Here is a 21,314-nt window from a genome sequence, read left to right as displayed (position 1 = left end):
TAAAGTATAGCTATAAAATCCGAATTTCTAAAATCTTTCAGTATATGCTAAGTATTGGTTTAATATAGTTCACATTCAAGCCTATCCCCTTAGTCACTTCTAGCCCCAAAACTCTTCAAATGTACTTATATGGCATCAAAATAATTTGCTAGCTCAGTGGGAATAAGTCAAACTAATCGTTTCATCTTGTGTACACAAGATAACCATCTGAAAGACTTTTTTTTTTTTAACTTTTCAACAAATTGAGGTGGCATTGCATAGATAATCTGTGGTCTATGAGCCAAGAGAAACTCTCAATTTATCTTCACCCTGACCACATGAAAAGTACCAAGAGGTAATACTTTTGCTTATAGTTGCAAAAATGCAGCATGGTTTTAAAAGTCTTTACTCATAGAATCATAGGACTCTACAAAATTAGAATTTTATTTCTGGAAGTCTCCCTCTTACTCTGTGTCTGTGTACTGCAATCTCTAGTTTGCCAGTCTCTCTGTGACTTTCATTCTCTCTTTATGAAAGTCCATCTGACCTTGTGTAATTCTCTCTCTCTCTCTCATACTTGTCTCTCTCAATGGATCTAGGCCATTGTCCGACTCTTACCCCTTCATATTCATTTTCCCTCCTTCTCTTCTCATTCCCTATTTGTCTTTCTTTTTATCTATCCCAGTGCTGTCCAATAAAACTTCCTGTGATGATAGAAATGTGCTATATGTGCGCTTTCCAGTACAGTAGCCACTAGTCACATGTAGCTACTGAGCCCTTGAAATGTACCTAGTGCAACTAAGGAAGTGAATTTTTAATTTTAGTTTGTTTTAATTCATTTAAATTTAATTCCAAATAGTCACTTATGTCTAGAAGTTACCATTTTGAGTAGTGTAGAATTCTATTCTATAGAATAAATAGAATGTTTTTAATCCTGATATATATCATTTTTATCTCAAAAATAAATTTATGTGAATCTCAAATGATTTCCCCTTTCAACCCCTCCACAAACCCAAGGTTCCTGATCTTTTTTCATAATTCCTTAAACTTATAATCTCTAAGGACTTCAAGGCGGAAAATATGAAGCAAGAAAAAGAAAAGAAAATTTGTTCAGGCTATAAAATTGAGCAGCAATGTAAATCCATGAGCCCATTCCTATCAATAGAATATTAACGACGGATTAGCAAATACTGAAGATTTGTGCATTTGGCATGAGCAGATCTGTGCCAAGCTCTTTGGTTAGGTGTCCTTGAGTGCAGATTTCACAGGACTGCACTCTGCCATGCCAAGAGCAGACATCAGCAAGGAAAGTCGCTCCTGCCTTGAACCTGCAGGTGATTCATTCTAGAGCAAAAGCTCCGCCTACAGGTCACAGAAGCTAATGCAGTCTCGCTAGCACAAGGTCTTCATTCATCCTGACAAGAAGCCTATACAGTAGAAAATCTCATCTCCAAATCCTGCCACAAAATCACACGTTCATGAGGGTGTGAGGAGATGGATAAAGCGAAGCATTTGTCAATTCCATCTCACCAAAACACTACCTCCCTGATTCCACCACAGTGAAGCACTTCATTTCAGAACAAATAGCAGTTCATTGCCAACCTCCTTCCTGGGTGCAGTTTAACTGCACCAGGGCCAAAAGTCCCTTCACAGTTCTCAGTCCTCTGCAGAATGTACATGCCACTGTATATTCTTTTCTTTTATTTGGAGATTGAACAATGTAAATGATTTCACTGACAACGAAGTACTTATTAAGGAATCTAGAGATAGAATTAGATCCTCCTACTTTCCCTTCATTTAATGACAATGAAATAATCCATTGTTATATTAAATGCATTAGAGATGAGCATAATAACCCTGCTATTTTTATCACTTCACCGCCACCTTTACTGGATTTACACTTTATTATAGACAATGCAGAACTGTGATTTCTAAGTTTGCTTTTTGACAGTGTCTCCTTTTATCCAGATTGCCCTGAACAAAAAGCTAGCCCCAAGTCTGCAGGAGGTGAGCCTATCAGCAAAGCTGTTTGAGGTTGCTGCCTGCTAGGAGTCTGAGCTCCTATGAGGAACGACAGCCTCCATATTCAGGAATTGAGACTGTGTGTGTGAAATGGCACTGTCACTAGAACTCAGGCTTTTTGATCTTTAGAGGTCAGAATATGGAGGTGTGGTCAGCCACTACAGCTATGATTATAGCCCCTGCTGGATCCTTCATATGTAAGTTCCAGTTCCTATTTACGTTGCTGACAGGATACCGGATAAGGCAGTGTGAGGCCATGGACTTGGATCAGAGAGTGCTTTTTCCATAAGAGCCATGCCAGAGACAATACTTGTTCACTCATTTATTCAGTCATTCAATATTTATTAGGCTATAATAGGCAGACATGATACCAAGACTACAGACAGGCATGTTTGCTACCTTCGCAGAACTGACACTATCTGTGGCAATCTGACAAACTGTGTTAGGCCAAAGCTCATGTTTCTGCTGAGTTAAGATATTTATTCCAGAAAAGTTTGGCTAGGTATCCTTTATGTTAGAAATACAGGAGCAAAAATTCCAGCTGTAGCTTACTTGGTTCCTTCATTTGATAACCATTCTCATGCTATTTGCTATCCCAGCAACTTCATCTTCATTTTTCAGACAAATATTTAAAGAGCCCCTGTTGCATGGGAAGCATTATGCTAGGCTTTTTGTAAGTTCTATAAGGACTGCAAAGGCCCTCAAAAACTCAAAATCCAAAAAAGGAAAATTAGACTACACTAAATTGAGAAATATACAAAATAACATTAAAAAAGACAGATAAAATGTTACGTGAGATCAGCGGATGTGTGATTGTTAGAAGAATCACGAAAGCTGCAGTACATAGATTTTGAACTGAGGTGTGATGGAAGAGTAGGATTGTGACAGGTAGAGCTTCTTCAACACAAAATCAACAAAGCACTATGTTTTTCAAAAACCCCATTACATTCATTAACTCACTTGATCTTCATGACAGCCCTGTAAGATACAGAAGTTAGTGATTTTTTTTTTTTTTCCCGAATGAATAAACTGAGCCTAGGATAATTTAAATGACACACCTAAAATCACCGGGATAGCACACTGCTGGACAACTTTCAGTAACCACTTAGGAAGGCAGGATCTTAATTCTGTCATTCCAGGTTTGGGTAGGCAGAATTCTAAAATGGCCCCCAAGTTTTCCCATCTGTTCTCCCAGAATAATCCCCAAGACTGTGGACTTGATGGATTTTACTCCCTGATTAGGTTATGTTCGATGGTACCAGTTGACTTTAAAAAAGAGAGGTTATCCTAGTGGACCTGACCAGATCACATGAGCCTTCAAAAGCAGGGAGGTTTCTCCAGCTGGTTCCAGTAGCAAAAGTCAGAGAGAGTCAACCTGAAGGAGGCTTGCCATTGCTGAGATGGAGAAAGACAAGTGGCAAGGACCTCACAGCAGCCTCAAGGAGCTAAGAATAGCTCCTAACAACAGCTAGCAAGAAAATGGGGACATTAGTCTTACAACCACAAAGAAATAAATTCTGCCAGCCACTTGAGGGAACTTGGAAACAGGTCATTGTCTTCAGATAAGAACTTTGATTTCACCATCATGAGAGCCTAAACAGAGGACCCAGCTAAAACATACCAGACCTTGACCTACAGAAACTATAAGGTTGTGTTGTTTTAAACCACTAAGCTTGTGGTAACTTATTACACAGCAAGAGGAAACTAACACAGAGGCCACCTAGAATTTCACCATAACCTACTTAGCTAACTGAAGTTAGCACTTTGTAAGTGCTTTGTACTCACCAAGACAAATTCATCTCTCCAAACAGGGCAAGCTTTCCCCTTTTTGCTAAGTACATTTGTCCCTGGCCACCTCTGTTTCGCTCATGCAGTTTTCACAATTTTTATGATCTCATGCCCATTTTTAACTTACATAAATCATCCTTGTAGATTTCCAAGCCATGTTGCACAAAAGGATCCACGCCTGACTGATTGACTATAATGGTGTAGCAGATTGTATTTACAAAAATGGCCACAAGATTTTTGGTTTCACATGCCCATTGTATCTTGCCATTCTCCCATCAGGAGTTGGAGTCTATGTCCTCTCCCCTCGAAACCGGGAAGGTCTTTGTGACTACCAGAACTACCAGACTCCAGTGGAAGTGATGCTTTATGATTTCTGAGGCCAGGTGGTAAAAGGGGATACAGCTTCAGCTTGATGCTCTCTCCCCACTCTCTTGGGATGCTTGTCCTTGGAACCCAGTCATCATGCTATGAAGAAGCACAGGCCATATGGAAAGGCCCTGGCCCTCAACCCCAGCCAAGATCCAAGCTACTTGTATACAGTTAAATGTTGAACCACTAACTCTTGTGTGTGTATGTGTGGTGGGGTCAAGTCTGGGGAGAAAGCTCTGATTTGTACCACTTGCCAATTTCTGTGATGTAAATACTCCCATTATGGCTGACTTCGAACTACAAACATGATGCCACTGGAAATGGATTTGAGAAGTATGAGATGCACACAATCACCTTTGTGAATTAATACAGGCCTGCTCCAGCACACCACTGCTCACAGCCAGCAGCCTGCACCAAATTGCCAGCCATGTGAGTGAATCATGTCAGAAGGGGACACTTCAGCCTTCAGATGAGCTGCCCCAAATGATGTTACATGGAGCAGAGATATGCCCTCCCCTCTCAGCCCTGCCCAAATTTCAGGATTATCAACAAAATAAGTAATTGTTGTTGTCATAAGCTACCAAGTATTAGAATCATTTGTTATAAAGCATGAAATAATATTTTTTAAAGGATAGAGGTGAAGGAGAGGAAGACTCCAAGAGGAATCTGAGGTTGCCTGAAAGATTGGAAAAGCAGTTGTATATCTGAAGCTAAGAAATCCACAGCTAAAATTTGTAAGTTTGAAAACCACAATTGTATATTTATTTTATTATTTATTTGTTTATTTTTAATTGAAACATAACTGATTGTACATATCTGTGGAGTACAATGTTGAATATCAATGCCTGTGTGCAATACATGATCCTCAGATCAAGATAATTACTATATTTATCATTACACAATGTAATGTTTTTAGTGGCCCTTAACCAATTTCTTACTAACTCTCCCCTTCCCACCTGCTAAAAATATAAAAAATAAAGGAAACTCTCAAGAAGATGGTAGACTAGAGGTGTCCAGGGCACGTTTATTCCACAGAAGAATATTGAAATGGGCCCACCACCACTGCTGCCGCAGCCAACAGAGCCATTGTCCAGTCCCAGAACCCATCACAGAGCAGCTCCCTACAGAACAGCAACCCTGCAGGTGGCCCATTCACTGCAACTTTGGAGTCCACACTACCACCACTGCCGCCACCCCAAGGTAACCCTGCTCCCACCAAGGACACCACAGACACGAGGGAAGCAGCTACAGCTGCAGCTGCCAAGGCCATTGCTGCCACCATGAAGTAATCCCAGTGCTTCTGCAGACATCACAGATGTGAGGGAGGCAACTGCAGCCACTGACACTACTGCCACTACTGCAAAGTAACCTGCTGCCACCAGGGACACTGTAGCTGTGTGGGCTACCACTGTGGACATTGTAGCAAACAGGCAGCCACTGCAACTGCCACTGCTGCAGTCACTGCCACAACCAGTGCCATCAGGCAGCCAACATTATCATACAAGCAGCCCACCACTGCTGGCAACCCACATGGGCAACCCACCAAAGCCACTGCCATAGCCCCTGCCACTGCAAAGAGGCCTGCTACCACAGCAGCAGCCACAGCAGCCAGAGCTGCTATAAAGGTGGACTGCCAACACTCAACTACATTGACACAAGAAGGGTCACCAGCAGAGTCCAGGGAAGGAGCTGAGTGAGCACAGACCCATGACCCAGTGGAGAATCATGCTGCCCAACATGGTAGCAAATCTGGGAGAATTATACTGCCCACCACAGTAGCACACCTGAGAGTGTGAGCTACATGGGCAGCCCATGCGACTGCCTTGATCTAAGGAGAGACACACATGGAACCCCTGGGAAGTGCAGAAACTCAGAATAGCCAGAGTAAGGAAAAAAATTTCCAGTGCATCTATCAGGGTCATGTGACATTAGTCAGGGTGCCAACAAGCCCACCTAGGGTCATCCACCCCAACCAAAGAGGGACAGGGAACTGAGGCACTTTTTCCAAGAACTTAAGATCTTGCCCACATCCTCAGTGATCCAACATAGTGTCAATAACCTCACCAAGGAATCACTAAATGCCCCAGTTCCTAGGCCATGGAGGCACTCACACACAACTCCAACTCCAACTCCAACATTGACTATGCCAAAGTACCCACACATAGACTACACTACTGAGTCTACCTGGAACCAATACTAAAACATCCTACTCAATGGTAAATATAAAACACATCTACAGAAGTATCTTCTTATAGCCCACTATAGAGTAATAGAAGAAACAACTGCTCTACTAGATGATCAGACATCAACATAGACATACTAGAAATATGAAAAAAATAAGAAAATATGAGACCACCAAAGGAATACAATAACTCTGAAGTACTAGACCCCATGGAGCAGGAAACCCTTGAAGTGACTGAAAAGGAATTCCAAGTAAAAATCTTAAGGAGAATCCTGAAAACAGCAAAGGAAAAGTATCAAGTCACCTCTAAGGGAGTCCTCATCAGACTAACAGCAGACTTCTCAGCAGAAACTCCACAGGCCAGAAGAGAATGGGATGATATATTCAAACTACAAAAAGAAAAAAAACTGCCAGCCAAGAATACTATACCCAGCAAGGCTATCCTTCAGAAATGAGGGAGAAATAGTGTATTTCCCAGACAAACAAAAACTACAGGAGTTAACCACCACAAGACCAGCCCTACAAGAAATCCTCAAGGAAGTCCTGCATCTGAAATCCAAAAAATGATAATCACTACCGTAAATACACAAGAAAAAAAAACCACTGGTAGAACAAAAAGGCAATCAAGAAAGAGCAAGAAACTGTATCTTACCACCTCCAAAAAACAGCAAACACTGAAGACAAACAATAAAAGGGAAAGAAAGAAACAAAAGATATTTAAAGCATCCAAATGAAAATCAATAAACTGCCAAGAGTTAGACAACACCTTTCCATAAAAATCCTAAATGTAAATGGATTAAATTCCCCATTCGAAAGACATAGACTGATTGATTGGATTAAAAAGCTAGACCCAAGTATATGCTGTCTTCAAAAAATTCACCTCACTTGTAATGACACAAACAGACTAAGAGTAAAAGGATGGAAAAAGATATACAACACAAATGGAAACCAAAAACGAGCAGGAGTAGCTATTCTTATATAGGATAAAATGGACTTTAAACAAAAAACCACTAAAAAAAGACAAAGAAGGCTACTATATAATGATAAAGGCATTTATCCAGCAAGAAGATATAATAATCATAAATATGAATGCACCCAACACTGGAGCACCCAGTGTATGTGTGTGCGTGTGTGTGTGTGTGCATGTATACACACGCACACACACACACACACACACACACACACACACACACACACCGCAATCAAGTGGGATTCATCCCAGGGATGCAAGGATGGTTCAACATATGCAAGTCAATAAATGTGATATACTACATCAACAAAATCAAGGACAAAAACCATATGATTATCTCAATAGATGCAGAAAAGACATTTGACAAAATTCAACATCCTTCATGATAAAGACTCTCAGCAAATTAGGTATAGAAGGAAAATATCTCAACACAATAAAAACCATATATGAAAAACCCACCACCAATATCATCCTGAATGGGATGATGTTCCTTAAAAACAGGAACAAGACAAGGATGCCCACTCTCATCACTCCTATTTAACATAGTATTATAGTGTTGAAAGTACTAGCCAGAGCAATCAGTCAAGAGAAAGAAATAAAGGGCATGCAGATTGGAAAAGATGAAGTCAAATTGTCCCTATTTGCAGATGTCATAATCTTATACATAGAAAAGCCTACAGACTCTACAAAAAAATCTCTTACAACTTATAAATAATTTCAGTAAAGTTTCAAGATACAAAATCAACATGCAAAAATCAGCAGTGTTTTTATACTCCAACAATGAACTAGCAGAAAAAGAAATCAAGAAATCTAGCCCATTTACAATAGTCAACAAAAAAATGAAATACCTAAGAACTGATTTTTTTAATTTTTATTATTAATTATAAGCATATTCATTTTTACAAATCGTGATTTTTCTTTTTACCCTTTACCCAACCTATCCCTCCCCAAACCCTCACCTTTCCTCCCCTCCATGTTTAGTATTGTTAGGTTTGTTCACTCCTTCTGAAAGCTCAACATACTATTTTGGTCTTGTCTTTCCTTCTTTCTTTCTCTCCCTTTCTTTCTTTCTTTCTTTCTTTCTTTCTTTCTTTCTTTCTTTCTTTCTTTCTTTCTTTCTTCCTTCCTTCCTTCCTTCCTTCCTTCCTTTCTTTCTTTCTCCATCCCCCCCCTTCTTTCTTAGCACCCAGCTATGAGTGAGAACATGCAGTATTTCTCTTTCTTTGTCTGGCTTATTTCACTTCACACAATTTTCTACAGACTCATCCACATTGCTGCAAATAGCAGAATTTCATTCTTTTTTATCGCTGAGTAGTATTCCATTGTGTATATATGCCACATTTTCCTTATCCAGTAGTCTGCCAATGGACACTTAGTTTCATTCCATATTTTTGCTATTGTAAACAGAGCTGCAGTATACACAGGAGTGCAAGTATCCCTTCAACATGATGATTTCCATTCCTTTGGATATATGCCCAGTAGTGGGATTGCTGGATCATATGGTAGTTCTATCTGTAGTTGTTTGAGGAACCTCTGTGCTGTTTTCCATATTGGCTGCACCAATTTACAGTCCCACAAGCAGTGTAGAAGAGTTCCTCTTTCCCTGCATCCTTGCCAGCATTTGTTGTTCTTCACCTTTTCAACAATGGCCAATCTAACTGGGGTGAGATGATTCCTAGGAATCAGTTTAAACAAGGAAGTAAGAGATCTCTACAGGGAGAACTACAAATCACTACTGAAAGAAATTGAACAGGACACAAAAAAGGTGGAAAGACATACCATGCTCTTGGATGGGAGTAATTAACATCATGAAAATGTCCATTCTACCCAAAGCAATCTGCAGATTCAATGCAATCCCCATCAAGATACCAATGACATTCTTCACAGAAATAGAAAAACAATCCTAACATTCATATGGAACAATAAAAGACCCCAAATAGCCAAAGCAATCCTGAGCAAAAAATAAAATAAAATAAATAAAGCTGGAGGCATAATACTACCTGACTTCAAATTGCACTACAAAGCTATAGTAACCCAAACAGCATGGTACTGGCATAAAAACAGACACTTGGACCAATGGAACAGAATAGAGAGCCCAGAAATCAATCCACAAACTTACAGCCAACAGGTCTTCAACAGAGGCATGAAGAACTTACATTGGGGAAAAAACAGCCTCTTCAATAAATGATGCTTGGAAAATTGAACATCCATATGTAGAAGAATGAAACTAGACCCATACCTCTTGCCGTATACTGAAATCAACTCAAAATGGATTAAAGACTTAAATATGAGACCTTAAACTATAAAACTCCTGAAAGAAAACATAGGTGATACACTTCAGGAAGTAGGACTGGGCAAAGACTTTATGAATATGACCCCCAAATCACAGGCAACAAAAGGAAAAATAAATAGGCTTTTATCAAACTAAAAAGCTTATGCACAGCAAAAAACAAACAAACAAAAAAACCCCACAATTAACAGAGTGGAAGAAAATATTTGCAAACTATGTATTCAACAAAGGATTAATATCCAGAATATACAAGGAACTCAAACAACTTATCAGTAAAGAAACAAATAGCCCAATTTAAAAATGGGCAAAGGAGCTGAGTAGACTTTGCTCATATGAATATATAAAAATGGCCAACAGATACATAAAAAGATGCTCAACGTCATTCAGCATCAGGGAAATGCTAATCAAAACCACACTGAGATACCCTCTCACCCTAGTTAGATGGGCCATATCAAAAAGACAGGATAACAAATGCTGGCAAGGATGTGGAGAATGGGGGACACTCCTACACTGTTAGTGGGACTGTAAATTAGTGCAATCATTATGGAAAACAGTACGGAGGTTCCTCAGACAACTAGAGATAAAACTGCCATACGATCCAACAATTCCACGGCTGGGTATACACCCAAAGGAATGGAAATAATCATGTCATAGGGATACCTGCACTCCCATGTTTATTGTAGCTCTATTTACAACAGCCATTCTGGAACCAGCTTAAATGTCCATCATCAGACAACTGGATAAGGAAAATGTGGTATACTTACACAGTAGAATACTACTCTGCCATAAACAAGAATGAAATTCGGCCATTCACAGCAATATGGTGAACTTAGAGAAAATTAACTTAAGTGAAATAAGCCAGGCACAGAGAGAGAAATACCACATATCCTACTCATATGTGGGTGCTAAAAAATAAACAAATAAATAAAAAAAGAAATAAAGATACAACAATAACAATAATACGTTGAACTCTCAAAAGGAGAGAACAGAACTGAGGACACCAGAGGTGGGAAACGGGGTGTGGGAAGGGGAAAGGGAGCAATTGGTAAAGGGCCACGAAAAATGGTTACATTGTATAATGCTGAATATTCTAATTATCTTGATTTAAGCATCACATATTGCACACAGGTACTGATATTTAACTCTGTACCCCACAGATATGTACAATTAACCATGTTTCAATAAAATTTTAAAAATAAATAATAAGCAAACATAAAAAGAAAGATACACCAATCATAACAGTTGAACTTTCAAAAGGAGAGACCAGAACTTAAAACCACAATTATAGACTAAAGAAAAGTAAATAGATAACAGAACAACTGATATTGGCTAGACATTAGGTGATTATCTGATTAAAGTAATTCACACTGAAATGTTACTGGGGCCCAGCTTAACTTCTAAGGGGATGTTTGCATTTTAAAAGAGGAGGTTAATATAACAAATTGATAGTTCTCAAGCAATGCTAAAGTGAGGTATTACGTTGCTGCAATCAAATAATCATAGTTGCATATATCCAGTCAAAAGACATTTCAATGAATAGAATTTTCTCTATCTAAAATTTTGTAAAATTTTTAGGAAAACCAAAATTCTCTTAAACCTTATGACTGCTATAGTTTTGCTATTGGTGAATCTTAGCAAATGACAAGACAAATTATTAAGTATTATATTAATGTTAACAGAAAAACTTGGAATCATCCTTAGTTCCTTGACTGATGTGATTATGGAAGTGATTTTATGTTGCAATATATGATACAGTGATATTTTCTGCTGGTTAAATGTTCTTAGTTTGTAAATGGAATTAAGTATATCAATATTTCATGGAGTTTTTTGCAGAACACTACTTTCTCCAGGAATTTTGCCAATTGAACATGATTGAGAACCACTAACTTAAATGAATCTGTCATAAGTGGAATATAAGAGGGGATATTTTTTAACAGGGTAGGGAGCCTCACTTCGCATTGTCCCTGCTCCAAACAGCTGCCATGCCCTTACCACGAGACAGAAAGAACAGTGATCAGCAGCTTGACATCTCACCTCTGAATGGCTTACTACCTTGGTCTTAAGGCAGCTGAAATAAGGCAGAGGCTTTCTGAAGGCATATTTAGTCTGAAGACGCAGAACCACATGATAATCCAACGAGACATGATTATAACATTAGATAGTATAAATATAAAATAAAAATTATAATCAAATTCTACAGACAAAACAAGGGTGATTGAGAACAATTTTAAAAAGTGAGAAGGGACCCACATCAGTAATCCTAGTTCTATCATGCTTAGCAGTTTTGAAATAGCGTGTGTGTGTGTGTGTGTGTGTGTGTGTGTTACATCAAAGTCTTGGAAAACTGTTTCCCAAACAAGACTATATAAATAAAATAATCTATCATTAATACACGAAAAACTCAGCCAATTCCAGAAAAAAAATAGCACCCCCTTGATATTAGACTTATAAGCAAAAATTGTAAAATAAAAATAAAAAAGACATAAATCTGAATAGTGTTATATACCTAAATAAAATTGCACTGCTACTAAAAATTGTGATGGTTAAATTTTCCAATATTTGGACCACCTAGTGAAAATACTGGTTAGCCAGAGAATTCTAAGTTTATATAAAATACAAGCATAGGGCCGGCCTGTGGCTCACTCGGGAGAGTGCGGTGCTGATAAAATACAAGCATAATTACTAATTGATATCTTTTGTGGTTTATATCTCACCCATTTTCAAAATGGATTTGAGGCCACACTCCTTTTCCAGACCAAAGTTATCTGTACTCACCCCCTCTCCCCCACAACACAACAAGATCAAGAAGTCTTGATAGCTCCCTTTCTTTATTGACATTTGACACTTTTGAATAATTTAAGGTACTGAAAAAACAAACCTCCCTTGAGTTTCATCATCCACTTCTCTTCAATCCTATTCTAGCACATATTCTTTATAGAGTTATCTTCTATCTAATTCTGGCTTTCTTTAAAGGCTCTTTTTTCTTTTACCTTAAAAAAAATTAACTTCAGCATCAAGGGTGGGGGAGAGCAGTAGAGGGTGGGTAGGGAATTGATATCCTCTGCCTTCAAAGGAAGCCTCTGTCAAAGATTTGAAAACAAAACAAAACCTTTTGCTGGCCAGGATGTGATAAAATCCGTGTGCTCATCCTACTACTGTTCTAAATGTGACAGAGCTTTAAAGTTGTTATTATCCTTTGACCCAACTGTTTCAAGTCAAGGAATGTGGTCTGAACAAATTTTCAAAAACAAAAAAAAGTAAAAACATATTCATCTTATTGCTAGATCTAACAGATTTTTTAAAAATAACTTAATTGCCAAAATGTAAGAAATTTATATACATTCTAGTATGTCTATATACAGTAGGAAAATCCCACATGCAGCATGATCCCATTTGTGTGTTTGTGTGTGTTTGTGTGTGTGTGTGTGTGCATGTATGTGTGGGTCAGAAAGGAAGTAAATCTAAATCCTAACAACAGTTATTTCTCATATAATAATTATGATATTTCTATTTTCTTCCCTACATTTTTCTATCTTTTCTAAATTTTCTGCAGACCAGATTTTATTTTTATAATCATAAAAAATATTACTATCAACTAGTTACCATTCATGTCCTTACAAATTAATCAAAATTTGCCGTGACAGGGATACGTTCTGAGAAATGTGTCATAAGGCAATTTCATCATTGTGCAAACATCATAGGGTATACTTACACAAATGTGGATGGTACAGCCTACTACACACCTATGGTATATGGTATAGCCTATTGCTTCTAGGTTACAAACCTTTACAGCATGTTACCATACTGAATACTGTAGGCAATCATAACACAATTGTATTTGAGGATCTAAATATATCTAGACATAGAAAAGGTAAAATAAAAATACAACATAAAATATAAAAAATGGTACACCTGTATAAGGCACTTGTCATGAATGGAATCTGCCGGACTGGAAGTTATGCTGGGAGTCAGTGAGTGAGTGGTGAGTGAACGTAAAGGCTAGGACATTACCGTACACTACTGCAGACTTTATAAACACTGTACACTTAGGCTACACTAAATTTATATATTTTTTTACTTTCTTCAATAATAGATTAACCTTAGCCTACTGTAACGTTCCTACTTGATAAACTTTTTATTTTTTTTAAACTTTTTGACTCTCGTAATAACACGTAGCTTAAAAAACAGACATATTGTACATCTGTACAAAAATATTTTGTTTCTTTATATCCTTATTCCATAAACTATGCCTGAAAGGACTTTCATCCATAAGGAGGCGAAGTCAGTGCCAGGTTTCAGGACTTTTAAGGGACAGAATAACAGTCTTGTTTGGGGGCAATGTTGCAGGCTACAAACTGAAACCCTCTGCGATCTAGCACAGTGAGAACCCCAGGGCCTTCAAGCAGTGATAGCCTTGACAGCTTATATTTTTTCCCCTCTCCCCTGCCTCCTTTTCCCCAACGTAACTTAAGTCAATACTATTATCTTTCTTAAGATGTATCTTTGCACTGTTAAATATGCTTTTGCCTGCGAATTGATTTGGCAGCTTTAAGTAATACCCTTTGACTCAGATATTACAGGTAGAAGAGTCTATGTACTTATTCCACCTCCCATCAGGGTGGTTTTCCTACAACTCAAAGACTTCTTTCATCTGCTTGTTTCTTTCAAATATGGCATTTCTGTGGGTGTCTCCATGCAGCTGCAACTTTTTCTGTCTCCAAAGCAAACCGGGGTCAGAATCTGCCTCTCATGTATTCCCTGACCCTTCCCCCAGGATGACGTTCTCATGCTCAGGAGCTAAGTTTTGTTGCCACACAGGACTTCAGGAGGCAATTTGCTTGTCTTGACACCTACCTGTTGTCTGTTATTGCATCTTCTGTGAATGCTTGGTTCTCACCTGGGGAAGTACCTAATTTTAGTTCTTTCTCCACTGCAGCTAATCCTTCTATTTTGGGATGTATCTGAGCTCTGCCATGGCCAGACCCTCTTTAACACCTTCTATTTCTTCTTTTTCTACCAACTCTTGTAAGTTCAGCTCTGTTTGATCTCAGTCCTGTTCTCAGGAGTTTCTTCCCTAACTTTTACACTTTCCAGTGGGCTTCTATTTTCCAGGGTATCTATTTTTGCACGTCTTACTGAGATCTGTAGTGATTGGTTAATCACACAACACGGCATCTTACGGGCAACACTGGAAGCAGATTTTGTATGCTTAGGAGCCAAGATGAAAAAAACAATATGAGATTAAATCATCTCCATTATACTCTTACGGTACCACTGTTATATAGGTGGTTCATTGTTGACTGAAACATCATTATGTGGTGCATGACTGTACAGGATTTCCTGAATAACTCCAGAGAGTTGACCCTGAATTCACTTATTCCCTTTTTGCTTGGGTCCTGCCAGGCGTTGGCTTCAGCCTGGTTTTTCCTCCACTACTCCTGCCTCAGTGCTGCCTGCTCCTGGGAACCGTATCCTTCTGTGCACCGGTGCAGAATGGCAGAAGGGCACAGCTTTCACTCTTCCATCAATACAGTTACTCTCTGCTTTCTGCTTTTCCTTGTGCCTTATAAGCCAGGGGCACTTTCTCTTTCTCTCCCTTTGTCCAGGGCTTGCCTTAGCAAACATACCAACTTTAATAATATTCTTCTTTTCTTGCCACCATGAAATTCTCAAGAGCCAATTTTCTTCCTGGATTCAGATGCAAGCAGAAGTTGTGGACCACTACAATTATTTAATTAAGAAAAGACTCCATCAGAAATCTAAAGCTTGATCCTGATTATACTTCCTGTGTTGATCCTCTTTGGTGTCTTTACACAAAGATCTTCAGTAAAACTTTAGTCCTTTTTACTTTTTTTTTTTTTTTTTGGCATCTTTTTCTCATATATATTAAGAAGCCAAGAACATTCATACTCTTTAACCTAAATATTCCATTTCTCGGAATATAGCCTAAAGGAAAAATTCCACAACTTGGGGGGAAATATGCTACTAACCATAGCATAATTTATAACAGCAAAAATTAGAAGTCATCCAAGTGACCCTCAATTGGGAAACAATTAGACAAAACTAGGCACATCCATAAAAGAAAATGCTTAAAAAGTATAGCCATTAAAATTAATGACTAAGTCTTGGTAACAATGAGTAAATATTTACATATCATTTTAATGAAAAAAAGCAGTGCTTAAATAACGTCTAACCTAAGTAAAAGAGTATAAGAAAACCTAAAATGACAAGCAGAGACTATGAAGAAAAGCATCATTTTTCTCTCTAGTTAGTTACTTTCCTTAATTTGGAATATGTTTAAACCCTAATCTAAAGGTATTTATTAACAGTTCTAAAAGTTCTAGCACTGAAGGATTTCACCACCTACCTATAGACTGAAGTGAAGTTTCCTTCCCTCCCACCTCATCCCAGCAGGACACTAGTGACTTCTTTCTAGAGAGGACAACATGGTGAAGCATCTTCTTCCATCCCAGCCAAATACCTCTACTTTGAACAAAACAAACTGAAGACCAAAATTTAGCACTGTTTCATCAACCGTTTGTGATCCAGTGCCTATCACTGGATCTGCCTGCACCACTGGTACTATGCCTACCCACCATGACTGTGTCTGGTACCACAGAACTAGCAGGTCTGCAGAGAGCCCTGGGCTCCAATCCAGCAGCCCTGCAGGGAGGGGTTCCCCACTACCTCTGCACTATCTCCTGTCTGGCACTGCCAGAGGCCACACTGGAGAGGTTTGAGTAAAGCTGCACTCACTGTGACCAAGGCTGTGTTCTTGTGCTCACACTGCTGGAAGGGCCCTTTATTCCTTCCTGTCACCCATATCACTACTGCCAGAGCCACTGCTTCCTCTGTTCCCTACATGTTCCTCAGCTTTGCAGTTCTCTTCTCCCTTCCATTGCAATGTCTATAAAACCTCTCTTTAAGACAGCTGACCCTTTTTCTATGTCTCAAAGTGCTTGCACCTAGGAAAGACAGGAGTACTTCTCTTCCCTGCTGAGGCTTCCCCCAGGTGGACAGCCATCCATTCATCCTGGCAGAACTCAGAACCTGCTGAGGCTGAGCAGTGAGCTGATCCCTCTCATTCCCATTCTGTCAGTATGTTCTGGAGACACAAAGGCCCCAGTAAGAAGTGTGCACCTGGTCAAGCAAACCCATATGCATCATCACAAGGTCATTTTTTTATGCTGCACAAATTCTCCAGCCTTCCAGAAAGAGGAAAATCCCTCATTAATGAGACTGTCTTAAACTCCCAGGGGGCATCTAGGAACTGCCTTGAAGCCATTCACTCATGACCTCACTTTGTCCCAGGGCAGGCAGCCTTCCTTGGGTCTTGGTTAAAAAAAAAAAAAAAAAAAAAAAGATGAGTTGGAAGAATTACCTCCAAATGGTCATAACAATTGTTAGAGTGGTGGAATCACAGATGATATTTTTCTAAATTCTTATTTTTCAGATTTTTATGTTTACTTTTTTTCACCCTAAAACATAGAGGACAAATAACACAAGCATGTCTCAAGATCCTCACCATCCAAACTTAAAATATCAGAATATTTCTTTTATTTGATCTTTGTTTCATTTTCTTCCATTTCTGTCTTTCTCCGTTGTGATGAGGATATCTAACTGTGGTCTCATCCATCCGTCCACTTTCTATTCCTGCCTCAGGGGGCCAAGTAGGGAAGCCACGAGCTGCCATTAAAAAGAAAGAAAAAGAGAAACACTCAGCAGCAGCCACAGGCACTAATGTGAGAAGCTGGAGAAGGTGTCGTTTTTCACTCAAACTGACATTTAAGCTGTTTCATAAATATGAAATCAAATTTGAGGGTCCAGATGGACTCCCGCCCCCTCTGTCTTTTGCTGGAATGACACGCTATTTACCAGCCTCAGAAAGGGGGACTAAGGAGTGGAACTTTCAGATGATGACTCACTGAGGAAAATGATTGATGAGGGATGAATGAACTGGTGATTTTTTTCATGCAGGAATCAGGAGAGAGTTTCCACACAATGGACAGTAATCACCCCCAGGTACTGCAGCCACAGTTGGACTGTGACAAGGAGCAAGGTGGACATATTTCCTGGGTGCTGCACAAAGAACAGAGAACAAGCATCTTGTCACTCACCCACACGTACATGAAGGTGTTGCCAAGAGGGTCACTTTTATTCTGGGTGATCCCATAGCAGCAGTTGTTCCATATCGTACATGCATCATAAGAAAAGCATCACATCAAAGCCAAATATAAACTTTGAGTTTTGAGGAAATAGCCAACTGCCAGGATCTGCAAATCATGGGACACTTAAAACTGCACTACCCCAGCCAAGTGCTCTCGGAGCACTATTTCAGAGATGAGCATTGCAGACCTTGTCTGCATCTCCAGAGCCCTTGGAACTGGAAGAGGTGAGGAAGGCAGGGGATTTTGGAGGCCCAATTACCACTTCAACTATACTAAGCCATGCCCTGGAATGGTACCTCCTACTGCTATGCTGCAAAGCTACAGTATACTCCCAAGTTAGGGAGACAGAATGTGGTTCTCCATCATTCTGGAAGACTCTCAGGAGTGCATTGTTCTGTAAATCCTCCTTATAACGCAGGAGTTTCACTTTCCTGAAAAACAGACATCCGTGGTTTATTTTACAGCTATTGCTGAAAGGAGTCATGAAAATCATTTTTTTAATCACATTTCAATTACAAAAGGGAGATGTTCATGATGTCCAGAAGCTTATATTTTCTTTATTCTTTGAAAGACAAGAACCTGAGATTGTGCAGGCCACTTTCTTAAATGAAAATGTGGTGGTGACTTGCAGGTGTTAGTTATAACCTTGAGCTATACATTCCCCTGAATGGGCAGAACAGACCTTTTGCCACAGGACCGATTCCAGCTTGTCTTGTCTAATTCTTCAGAGGAACCAGCTTTGTTTGAACCTGAGCACCCAGAGGAGAAGAGCCTTATTATTTATATTTCAAGTGAATGAGGTTAATGACCAGCAATATCAGAGAGCAGTTCCACCTGCTTCTTCCAAGCCTCTTCTGCAAAATAGAGTCCTCCAGACAGAGCTTTAATATTCACACAATATTAGGGTAGGAAAAACTCTCCCTCTGCTCCTCCTCAGACCCAATGACACCGTAATCCTTGCCAAGGCAGCACCCATGTCTCCACCCTGCTCCAACTCTGGATTACCCCACCCCATGCCACCTCTGGGGATCTGATAAAGTACAACATGCAAACTTTGCACTTACCTCTGAGCTAATGAGTGTTTATAAACAAGCGGGAAGGAGCAGGGAGGAGTAGCTGCTGGATCACCTGAACAAAGAAATTGGTAGGAGAGAGAAGGAGGTGCAAAGATGAGGGATAGCAATACCCAGCTGAGCCTGTGGCAGGCTTCGTTGTCCTCTCTTAGGGTCTTCAGTTATCAGTGGGTCAGTGGCATGCAGGCACATACGGGTCTTTCTCTTGATTGATTTCAGTGAAGAAATAAATTTCCTACCAGTATATACTTTTTTAAAAAGTTGGTTCAGAGGATCTTTGCTGTTTAGCTTGATTTGATTATCGTTTATACAATTTTCATATTTTCTAGATGAAAATTTCCCTTGAAAGGGTCATTGGATTTCTGGCCTGCCAGGCTTACAAATTCCAAATACATTGTCTTATCCTTACATACAGAAATCTGTGGCACAGTGAACTAGAATATCAGTAAGCCTCCATTACAAAGATAGGAAGATGCACACTAATTCAGGGCCTATAGAATCAAAATGTAAAACTGAAAGAAATAAAGTAAACAATGCACCACTTAAAGAGAACTAGCCTCTCCTCTGCTGTTTAGGATCTTAATCATTTCACTGAAACACTGGGCAATATGCTGGTAACTTCCACATTGGAAGAAACTCAAAGGCTTAGCAAAAGAAAGTTATATATCTGATAAATATTATAACCTACATTCGATTTAATTCAAAAAACATATCCTATTTGGATACCATGTGCTTAGCCCTGCACTGGATATTGAATAAAGTTTTTAAAAATTGTTTACTTTTCACATCAAGAACATATGTATCTGGCATGAAAAAAATGAAATAATAGCACAAAGCAATAAATAATTGTTTTCAATCAGATCACACTGTAGAAAAGTTTTTTTATTCATAGTGAGAGTGTGATCCGCTGCGAAGGGCAATAGAAATAAAGCAGGGGTAAGTGGACAGGACTCAGGACTGAATTTACTATTACAATGTAAAAGAAGATGACTTGAAATTACTGTGATCCCACCAGACACACCTAAAAATAAAAAGATTAGCTGCAGCAGAGAAAGATCTAAAATTTAATACTTCCCCAGGTGAGTACCAAGCATTCACAGAAGATGCAATAACAGACAACAGGTGGGAGCCAAGGCAAGCAAATTGCCTCAGAGAGGTCCTGTGATCACAGATATAACAGTGGGACAGTGGAACAAAATGGTGGAGATCCTAAGATAAGGCAAAATGCAGAAGACCCAATAAACAGCACTGGGGAAATCTGAAGGCTAGAGGCAGAACTTCAGCCAAAGGGCTGGCTTACAAGATCTCTGGGGTATCCAGGAAAAACCAAGGTCTCACCCATAAGAAATTGGGCATGATGGGTTTTCATATCAGGGCATAAGATTTTGGAGAACAAGACAGGGATCTAGTCGCCAACATAAAGATCCAAAGGCAGGTGACAGTCTCAGGAAGAAGACAGTCTAGTTTAGTGACCAAAGGGCATAAGACTAGAGCCAGGCATGCAGGAAGAGTAACTAATATTTATACACCACACGGCATAGTTTCAAAGTATTTTCACATTCTGTGGGTTCTCAGGTCACCCATTTAATAAATTCACCTGCCACATGCCAGGAACTGTGGCAGAGATGACGAACCCAGACATAGCCCCAATACTTAGGGGAGAATGGTCAAGTGTGAAGGACTGATAGGTAAACAGAGGACAAAATGCAATAATTTCTGAACATTACAAAGAGTCTGATAGGAGAAGGAAAGCCATCCTGTGATCTTTCCTTTTCTTTAGTCTTTATAACTGACTGAAAAGCTCACAAATGACAGCCTTTGACCTGATGATAATAACTTAGCCTCATTTCACATACCAAAGACCTACAATTTAAATTTCCATACAAGTGAACATTTAATTTCTGTCCCATGGGACTGCACTTAGAGAAAGGGATCATTTTGAAATTCCATAGAATAGGCCCTGCCACGCGAAGCAACAGAGGACTTAGAGGTAGATGAGCTATGTGAATGGCTATGTGACTTGGGTAATGCAGAGCTCTAAGGAAAGACCTTAGATGAACTAAATTTAAAACAGAAAAAAGACAGAAACTTCATCTTCAGTATATGTGGGAAGATTAAGACAATGAATACATGGAGTTCAGGCTGAGGGGTATCCTAGGATCATGGGAACGTTGAATATTTTGAACTCAGTTTCCCTCCTCCCCCATCCCTTCACCCAAATGTTCCGTTGCTAAGACAACAGGATGCCAGCAGGCATATGCATGTGTGTGCTCCATGCATGCTGTTGCCTAGCAACAGGACTCAGCAGCGCCTGGGCTCCCGCTCTTTATACCTACCCCACTCCATCCAGTACCTTGACTTGCCAGTGGCTTTCCCCACCCCCAAAGCAAAGAAACAAGAAGCAGGAGAGTGCAAGAGGCTCTGGATCTGATCTTGTCAACAGCCTATTGTCAATACCAGGAAAAATCCCAAG

At 39.5% G+C, this 21,314-nt stretch overlaps 1 pseudogene; it reads right to left on the bottom strand.

The window, feature by feature from the left end:
- Positions 1 to 5,182: 5,182 nt before the first annotated feature.
- Positions 5,183 to 21,314, bottom strand: part of LOC134388000 (uncharacterized) — a 131,774-nt pseudogene continuing 115,642 nt past the window's right edge.

This window comes from Cynocephalus volans, chromosome 1 (genome assembly GCF_027409185.1).
Source record: "Cynocephalus volans isolate mCynVol1 chromosome 1, mCynVol1.pri, whole genome shotgun sequence".
NCBI lineage: Eukaryota > Metazoa > Chordata > Mammalia > Dermoptera > Cynocephalidae > Cynocephalus > Cynocephalus volans.
Note: the sequence above shows the minus strand (reverse complement) of the source record. Positions and strands in the feature narration are given on the sequence as shown.